The sequence below is a fragment of the Macrobrachium nipponense genome, chromosome 19, assembly GCF_015104395.2.
Source record: "Macrobrachium nipponense isolate FS-2020 chromosome 19, ASM1510439v2, whole genome shotgun sequence".
In the NCBI taxonomy this organism is placed as follows: domain Eukaryota; kingdom Metazoa; phylum Arthropoda; class Malacostraca; order Decapoda; family Palaemonidae; genus Macrobrachium; species Macrobrachium nipponense.
Genome location: NC_061088.1, coordinates 29353346 through 29361789, shown reverse-complemented (window position 1 = coordinate 29361789; position 8444 = coordinate 29353346). Strand labels below are relative to the sequence as shown.

Sequence of the window (8444 nt, the reverse complement as noted above, 5' to 3'; positions counted from 1 at the left end):
CTTGCACCTAAGCGTCTATTTGCACCCGAACGTCCTCTGGCGCTAAAGTTCCTACACGCTTCCGAGCGCACATTTATGCCTACGTTCAAGCAATCTTGAACCTTCAGTCTTGCACGGCCAACAGCTGGATAAACCTTCTGGGGACACTGGGCCACATTAGAGCAGTTTGTCTCTTAAGGGAGACACATAAGAGGTTCTTCAGTTTCTACTAGAGAGACAAGTGGGACAGGAAAGACATCCCGATTCTTTCCATTTTTCAGATCACCACCAGAGACCAAGAAACACTGGGAAAGGAGCTCCTTATTCCCTCAGAACCCAGACCTAAGCTTCTATTCTGACACATTGGATCTGGGCTGGGGAGCCCTCTTAGGAGGCAAAGAAATCTCTGGACATGGTCAAAGGATCAGTTACAATGGCACATAAATGTCAAGGAATTATAAGCAATACACTTATGTCCGATAGCCTTTTCCTCAGTAGTGTTCGGGGGGATAGTAGCAGTCGACTCGGACAATACCACTGCCCTAGCATACATAAACAAGGGGGAACCCGGTCTTTCTACCTCAGCTAGGCAGCAAGAGACCTACTAGTATGGATGAAAACAGAATCTCTAATCGTTAAGACACCAGATTTGTGCAAGGAAGAATGAATGTATTGGTGGATCAGCTGAGCCGTCGGAACCAAGTCATTCACACAGAATGGACTTTAGATCCACTAGTCTGTTTAGACCTGTGAAAAGTGGGGGATATCGAAGTTGGACCTCTTTGCTTTGTCAAAAAATTTTTGACTTCCGCTGTTCTGCTCACCGATACTGGACACTAGCATGGGCAACAGATGCCTGCTACTCGATTGGTCCGACAAGTTCCTTTATGCATTTTTCCTGTTTGCAATGATATGGGAAGCGTTGAACAAGTTTCATCGTCTCCAAAATGTATCAATGATCCTGATAGCACCATTTTTGCCATTAAGGGAATGGTTCCCAGAACTCATGAGTCTGCTGGCAGACTTTCCAAGGATTCTACCTTAGAAGAAAAAGCTCCTCAGGCCCATTTAAACTATTTTCACCAAAAGTTGTCTTCTATGGTTCTGACAGGGTACAAACTATTGGAAGACTCCTTAAAGCAAAAGGGTTTTCAAGAGCAGCTTCAAGTATGGAAGCTAGACACAGTACTGAAGTGGCTTACTAGTTCTCAGTTCAAACCCTTAAATTTAGCTTCTTTTTGGAATTTAACAAAGAAAATCCTGTTCTTAGTGGCTCTAGCAACAGCCAAAAGAGTTACCAAAATACATACAAGCAACGGACAGAAGAGTTTGATTTGCTGCAGGCGACACAATATGCTCACTTACCTTAGGGTTTTGTGCCAAAAACATGAATGCCAGTAAACCATGGCCCCAACCCTTTAGAATCAAGTCTGACAAGATTCTTGAATCGAAGACGAAGGGTGCTTTGTCCTGTAAGAACACTAAAGTTTCATCTTGATAAAACGGAATGAATTAGAGGTCCATCTAGCAACCTCTGGACTTCGGTCAAGGACCCCTCATGGCCACTTACAAAAAAATGCGTTATCCTTTTTCCCGAGGGATGTTATTAATGAAGCAGATGTTCAAGTGGGAGAAAAAGATTGCCGATTATTGAAAGTAAGGGCTCATGAAGTCAGACCATTAGGTACTTCATTAGCTTTCAATACAGTATATCTCTTACATCCATTTTGGATACGATTTACTGGAAATGAAGTGAAAACAAAGTATAAAGATTGCAGTATCTTGGGACCTTTATCCTTGGCTGGGTTGTTACGTACTAGGGGAGGGAGTGTAGGAAGTGTCTTGCTTCATCACATTTTGCCTTTTAATCTTATGTTGAGTTCTTCGGAAGCCTGGGGGGTACAGTGCACCTGGGTACCCACCAGTTTTTATGGTTGGGATGGTGATAATTTTAATGTCTTGACTGTAGCCTGGGCAGAGGAGACTTAATTTTGTAGTCCTTACTGGCATTTGGAAGTATCCTTCGCTATGAGGCTCCCACTTATGTAGTAGGAGATCTGTGGCTTTACCACCCAGTCTCTACTGCTTAAGAGTAGTGCAATAACAGAAGCAGTCTCATCATACTGCTGTCTTAATACGTAAGGAAAAACAAGCACTCTTTGAGTGTTTGCAGAATTTTCTTTCTCAGTTCATTGTTCTTGTTAACACTGTTTGGGATTAGAATAGTCCATGGAAATCAGCTATGTAATTACATGGGAATCAGCTATGTAATTACATGTTAAGTTACTTATACAAAAGTTGTATTTTTATAATAGAATTAGATTTTATATAGGATAAACAAATTGGCTTTCTCTGCTCAGTTGTTCCTCTCTTTCCCGAAAGTTGGCGGGCTGTTTACCTATTCTAAAAACAAAAGAATCACTAACCTCGAATTTCAAAATTTTTAGCTGCCTATACTAGAAAATTTTAGCTATGTAACTACTTGATAAGTATATACAAAATATAATTTTATTATAAAAATACCATGTTAGGAAGTTTAGATGGAAGAATGAAGCAGGATTGGAGGTTAAAAAAAAAAGTGGGTGCAGCTAGGGGGAAAAAAATGGGTGCAGCTAGGAGCTGAAAGGACTTTACAAACACCTTTTAGTGATGTGGGATGCATTTGTGAAAAGTGCAGCATATATTTTGGGAATCTAAATTATGGCACCAGGAAGGCAATGGCTTGCATCTATTAAAAAAATAAATAAACAAATTCAAGCCTCTGCTCACTACAGCAAGTCTACCATACCTCCTCTCATGTAATGCTCAAATACGTGGCCCCATTTAGTCACATCATCCATAACTACATTGTTTTTCTCAGCCATATCTTCTTCTGGTTGGCCAGTTATAAATGCTACAACAGGACCCTTTGAACCTGTAAATAATAAAGATGTACCACTTAATGGAACATTTTTGTCCTTCAGTTAACGTATCACATAGTACTGTGACACTACAGTACTACGTCCATTCAGTATATTGAACATCAACTTCTCTGGTTTCCCTAATAACATTTGAATTCATAATCTCACATTGGGCTTGAACATACCTCTTGTCTGAGAGACGAGGTTGCTGCCAACCAGAAGTCATAACAATTTTGTTATCTTAGTAGTATATACTTGTATACAGTATAAGTAGTTAAGTTCCAAATTCTTTGGCCTCTTGTGTGGGTTGGTTGGCAGTACCCTCATCTCACCTGAGATTTCATAAGTTTGATCCAAAAGTGAAGTAGAAATTTATGAAGAAATTTATGCTAGTTCACTGATTAGGGATCTAATTGATTTAAACTCCTACCCATGGCTATTGAGCAATGTCTGAAAAATAGTTATACTAGAACTAACATTAACAAAGACAGAAAGTACATACTCTTTTCCAGAAACCAGTTGCCTTTCTTATAAACAATGACATAATAATTTCATTCACAGTACTGCACACTTACCATGAATGAATTGATTAAAGATTGAATAAAAATCTGCCAAGTACCTACTAATTGAACAAATAACTTCTGGCCTTCAACTGGTAACAGCCTCCATCATCCTAACCAGCCATACTATACAAAATCTCAAGATTTTCCATTTTTTCTCATGAGTAATTGTTCACACAGCACTGGATATGTAGCTTAGCATTAGTATTAGTAATATACTCACTCTGTAGCATGCATAGTCCAAGGTGATACAAAATTGTAAGGGGTCCTCATCATTTTAGTAAAGTTACCCCTGGCACTTACAAAATCTGCAGTCAGTCTGAAATAAGGAAATTGGTCACAAAAATATTTTTTAAAATATTAAACACTTAAGTAACAATGAATGTTTCCATTTTCTCATTTCTATCTCTTGAAATCTAATGCTGAAAACCCTTATGGACAGCAGTCAAACAACTATAAACCCAAGAGGGCGCCAAAGGGATATTATGAGCCACCAAAATTATGGGAAAAGGAGATAATAACTGAATTTGGAACAGAAAATAAAATCTAAATTCGGGCAATGTCTGCTGAAAGCAGGAGTGAATTTCCTCCTTGCTTAAACATTTGAAGATCAGAAGACTCCACTGGTTCACTAGGCAAAGTTGTAAACAAAATAGAACTCCTAGCTAGGTGATAATCTTTTTGGGTAAAATGGAGTTGGAAAACTGCACTGAATTTTTTTCTGCAATCACTTTACTCTAGCTGCAGTCAGTGATTATATGTATGCAATTGGGTTGCTTTTCCATAATGAAGTGACTAAAAGACATTTGTTAAAGAGTATTCCATGTGATAATAATCCCACCAACCTATCAGTGTATATCAATACTTTTAGCTTCAAAAATTAGCAAGTAAATCATGAAAAAAAAATTTGGAATACACAATACGTATATAAAAGTAAAACATTTGGCTTGCCATAATCCATGTTCAATAAAGCACAGTTGTCAGCAGTTTTGTTCTCTCTGTGTCGTGTAATAAGGGTACGGTATTTGATATCTTCATTGAGAGTCACCTGGCCTTCAACATCAAGAAGGGGTAGACTGCTGGGGTTTGGGGTTGACTATATTAGCTGGACAGTCAGAGAGAAGCAGTTTGGGATAATTATGGATGTGGAGAAGATGGTTAAGGAAGGCTCCTCAAACTAATTTCATTGGCTCAAGAGAGGAAGAAGTTAATGAAAATGGGTGTTTAGTAACAACAGGTTTAAATAAAACGTCATTTGCCATCTGCAAGGCATGTCATTCCCCAGAGATCCATACATGAAGCAGATACCTTAAAGGTGCTCCCTGAAGTGTTAGGATTGACATTCACAAAGTTTATGACATCCTTAAACTGTGCGAGGATGGCTCAAAGGCACTTAACATACTTATAACACTTGGGCACATCTGCCTCTCTTTTCCTTTGAAACTAAATGTTCTGCTGTATACTCCTGCTTGATATCCATCACCTCCTCGATGGTCAGGAACTATCCGACTCTCACAAGCAGCCATGAACATCCACCTCATCTGACAGGTGCTACATGTTTCAGTCTTTTACTTTACCTTCATTCCTGTTTCTTTTCTTCAGTCTTGTTGTCCAACACCTAACTATCATTTCACTGTGCAGCTGTGGGGTTTTCAACCAATTCCATCTTTAGATCTTTGCACTTCAGTTCCTTTATTTTCTAGACCTCTTAATCTGGGTGTCTAGTCAACCCAACTCCCTCATATTACTGTCCTGAGTGCCAATTGACCGAAAGCGGCCTGGCGCTTGACTTGACAGGTTAAATTTCTTGAATCAAATCCAATCCCTTATGTCAAAGCTAGCATGAAGGAATTAGACCAAGCTCTGTTTTGCACGCTACTGTCAGTAAAGCTAAAAAATGCTACATAATCTGTGTGGAACTTGCATAAGGCTGTAACAACTAACACCACAATTTTTTTTCTTCAGTTGCTCATGGCCTTGTTCAGTGTGACATAAGTAATAACTATCATAAACATGATAAAGAAAAGATCAGAGTATAGCACAGTATGTACCATACAGTCTCACCATAATCACTTGATACTGTCAAATAAAATGCTAGACGGTGTGAGCAACACCTGTCCTGTATATGATGCACAGTCTCTCCTAGCAGGACAACAGTACTGCCTTTGATGCCTCATAGATATTATAAAATGGCAAATGCAGAGATCATGCCAGCAATTTTTATCCTATCAAAATAAACTACACTATATATTAAATGAATCTAACGGAACGAACAGCATCGCAGCAAAAATTGCATACCAACCAGTGTTAAATGAAGGCTTGATAGTACATTTGCTGTATTTTAAGAGACTTGTAAATGGGATTCAGTTTTAGAATGTTTTCAATTTACCATATCTGCTCGTAAAACAGTATGATTAATTGGGTAATGCTATTATGGTGGAGTGTGCATTTCTTGTAAGTTGTAAGTTTTCAAGATTTGAATGTTGCTCATGACCAGCATAAACGAGGAACAGGGATTGCACAGTAGCAAAATGTCTAAGAGACAGCCCAAGTATACATATGCTCAATGCCCAAGGACAAACCCCCCTCCCCTTGCCCTTTAACCAAGCTAGGAAAACAGAGAACCAGGCAGTTTCTACTGACGACTCAGCAGGTATATCTATGGGTTACTCCCAAGACTCCATTCCTCGCTCACAGTGACAAAATCATTCTACGAGCAGGGCTTGACCATGGGACCACCATGCAGAGCAGTCCGGGGAGAAAACTGAGCCACTGCCTACATTGAGCCTTGCCTGGTAGACTAGATTGTACAAATCGTTCTTTGTGTCATATTCCTTCAAACACTAGGTGTATTGTGTCATGCCTTTGTCTTTTCTTACATTTTTCCTTTCCATCTAGGTGTCCAATATCTTAGACATTATCTTGCTTCAATTTTTCACTAATTATGTCAGAAAAGTCCTTTAAGTAAACCCAAGGACCGAAAATGACTCACTTGTCATTAATTTACCCTCAATTTCATTGGAAAACCTCAATAAAATCATGGGGCGCATTTTTTTAGGCAATTGTAGAATAAGCTAGTTTAGACAAGGAAAAATAATCACAACAGAAATGTTAGATGTCTTCATATATGTCTTTTGTGCATCACTGCCTTAGAATAGGTAATTTCTGTTGTGGAGATATTTGCAAGCAATAACTCGTACCATCTTAATATAAAAACCTTTCTATTCATGAATCCTATGCCTTGTTACAATTTCATCAGATAACTTTACAGTACAACAATATTTTAAAGGTACAATATAAAACCCCACATTTGACAAAGAAAAAAAAATTTCAAATAACACCTGAAAATATATTCCATAAAAAATGAACTTAACTTTTAACTCTATGAACTTATAGAAATTAGATCTTACCTGTCAGAAGATTCACTGACACACTCCTGATTATTGATGATCCATCTCAAGAAGTTCTGGAAGCTTTCTTCTTGGTTTCCTGTATATCTGTTGAATTTGCCCCAGCCTTTATTCAAGTCTAAACTCACCTATAAACAAGCAAAAGACTTGGTTTATTTAAATAGCAAAGATTATCAAATGTTTTGTTTCTTATATACGTTTGTAGTTTCATAAAATTTTACTTTTAAATAAACTTTCAATTGCATACAGGCAGATGTATTTTTGGATGTTATTCAGCCTCTATGGTCAAGAATTTAAGGCTAGACCCACCTGCCCTACAGGCCAAAATTTCTTTTTGCAAAACTGCACTAACACAACTAAAATAACTAGCTGGAAGGAGACTAATCTACTGTATTGGAATTGGGGATTTCCAGGATACTATCACTGCTCTTCTTAGAACCTTCCTCCAGGATGGCCTGTATTTTGCCAGACCAAATGATCCAAAAACTTTTTCTTGTTCATGTTGACAAACTTGATAGGTTAATGAAAAGAAACACAGTTTACCTTTAAAATTCATAAAGAATTCTGAAATATCGGTAAAGTTCATTTGCCATGAAAATCGCTATACTATAAGCAGATTCTACTCCCTAGAGATGTAATGAGGCCAAGAATCCTCAACATTCATTGCTGGGTAATGATATGTCTTACAATGGTTATTTATTTAGAATGTGAACCAGCCTTAGCACTCGGCATGATCCAGTGTGTTTTAAAACAAATATCTCGCCTTCATTTTTCCTTTCTCAGACATATACTTGCCTTCATTTTTCCTTTCTCGGATATATACTTGGTATCTAGAAAGTGCAGCATGGATCGGTCATGGCCAAAATCCCTCTCAGAGTCCACCGAGTAACCACCAAGGACTGTTGGTTTCTGCAAAACTTCTGCATCGCCCGAGAATGTCTCAGGACGTCTTATCAGAAAAACATCATTTGGATCTGGAAAGAAATATGTCAGTCTATTACTTAATTCCTATGACACCCTAGGGGATACATGCGGCCTTAATAGTTAAAGAGTCAGGTGGATTTTATTCACACTATTGAGTACAAAAGGTTTTTGTGTAATTCTATTGTAAATCTCCTAACAATGAAAGAAAGGGGCGTCTTAAGTTGAACAATCCTGGTGGCTTTGGCCCCTGAGGGATACAAAGACCCTCAAACTGAACTTATTCAAAAGAGGGAGCACAACAGTTTTGATTGATGCTTTGGATAAAACATTATTTCAAATGAACAAAAATGCAACTTAAGACATGAAAATACCTAGGGTTACTAATTAAGACACCTACTAATTAAGGACCAATAACGAGTTATTTAAACTTTCAAGTACAATAGAAATTCTTTTTGCAAATGATAATTTAGTAATCCTAGACACCATATCCACAACTTGAGACGCATTTTTCCCTGGGGTTTTGTAGATAAGATGGGGTCTTTGGACCCCGAGGGATATGAAGACCCTTACATATACAAAAGAGGGAGTAGAACAATTTTGACTGATGCTTTGGATGAAACATTATTTCAAATGAACAAAAATGCAATTTAAGACACCAAAATGTCTGGGGT

At 38.1% G+C, this 8444-nt stretch overlaps 1 pseudogene; it reads right to left on the bottom strand.

Annotated features, from left to right (window-relative positions):
- LOC135215493 (decapping and exoribonuclease protein-like) overlaps positions 1-8444 on the bottom strand; it is a 72918-nt pseudogene that overhangs the window by 8893 nt on the left and 55581 nt on the right.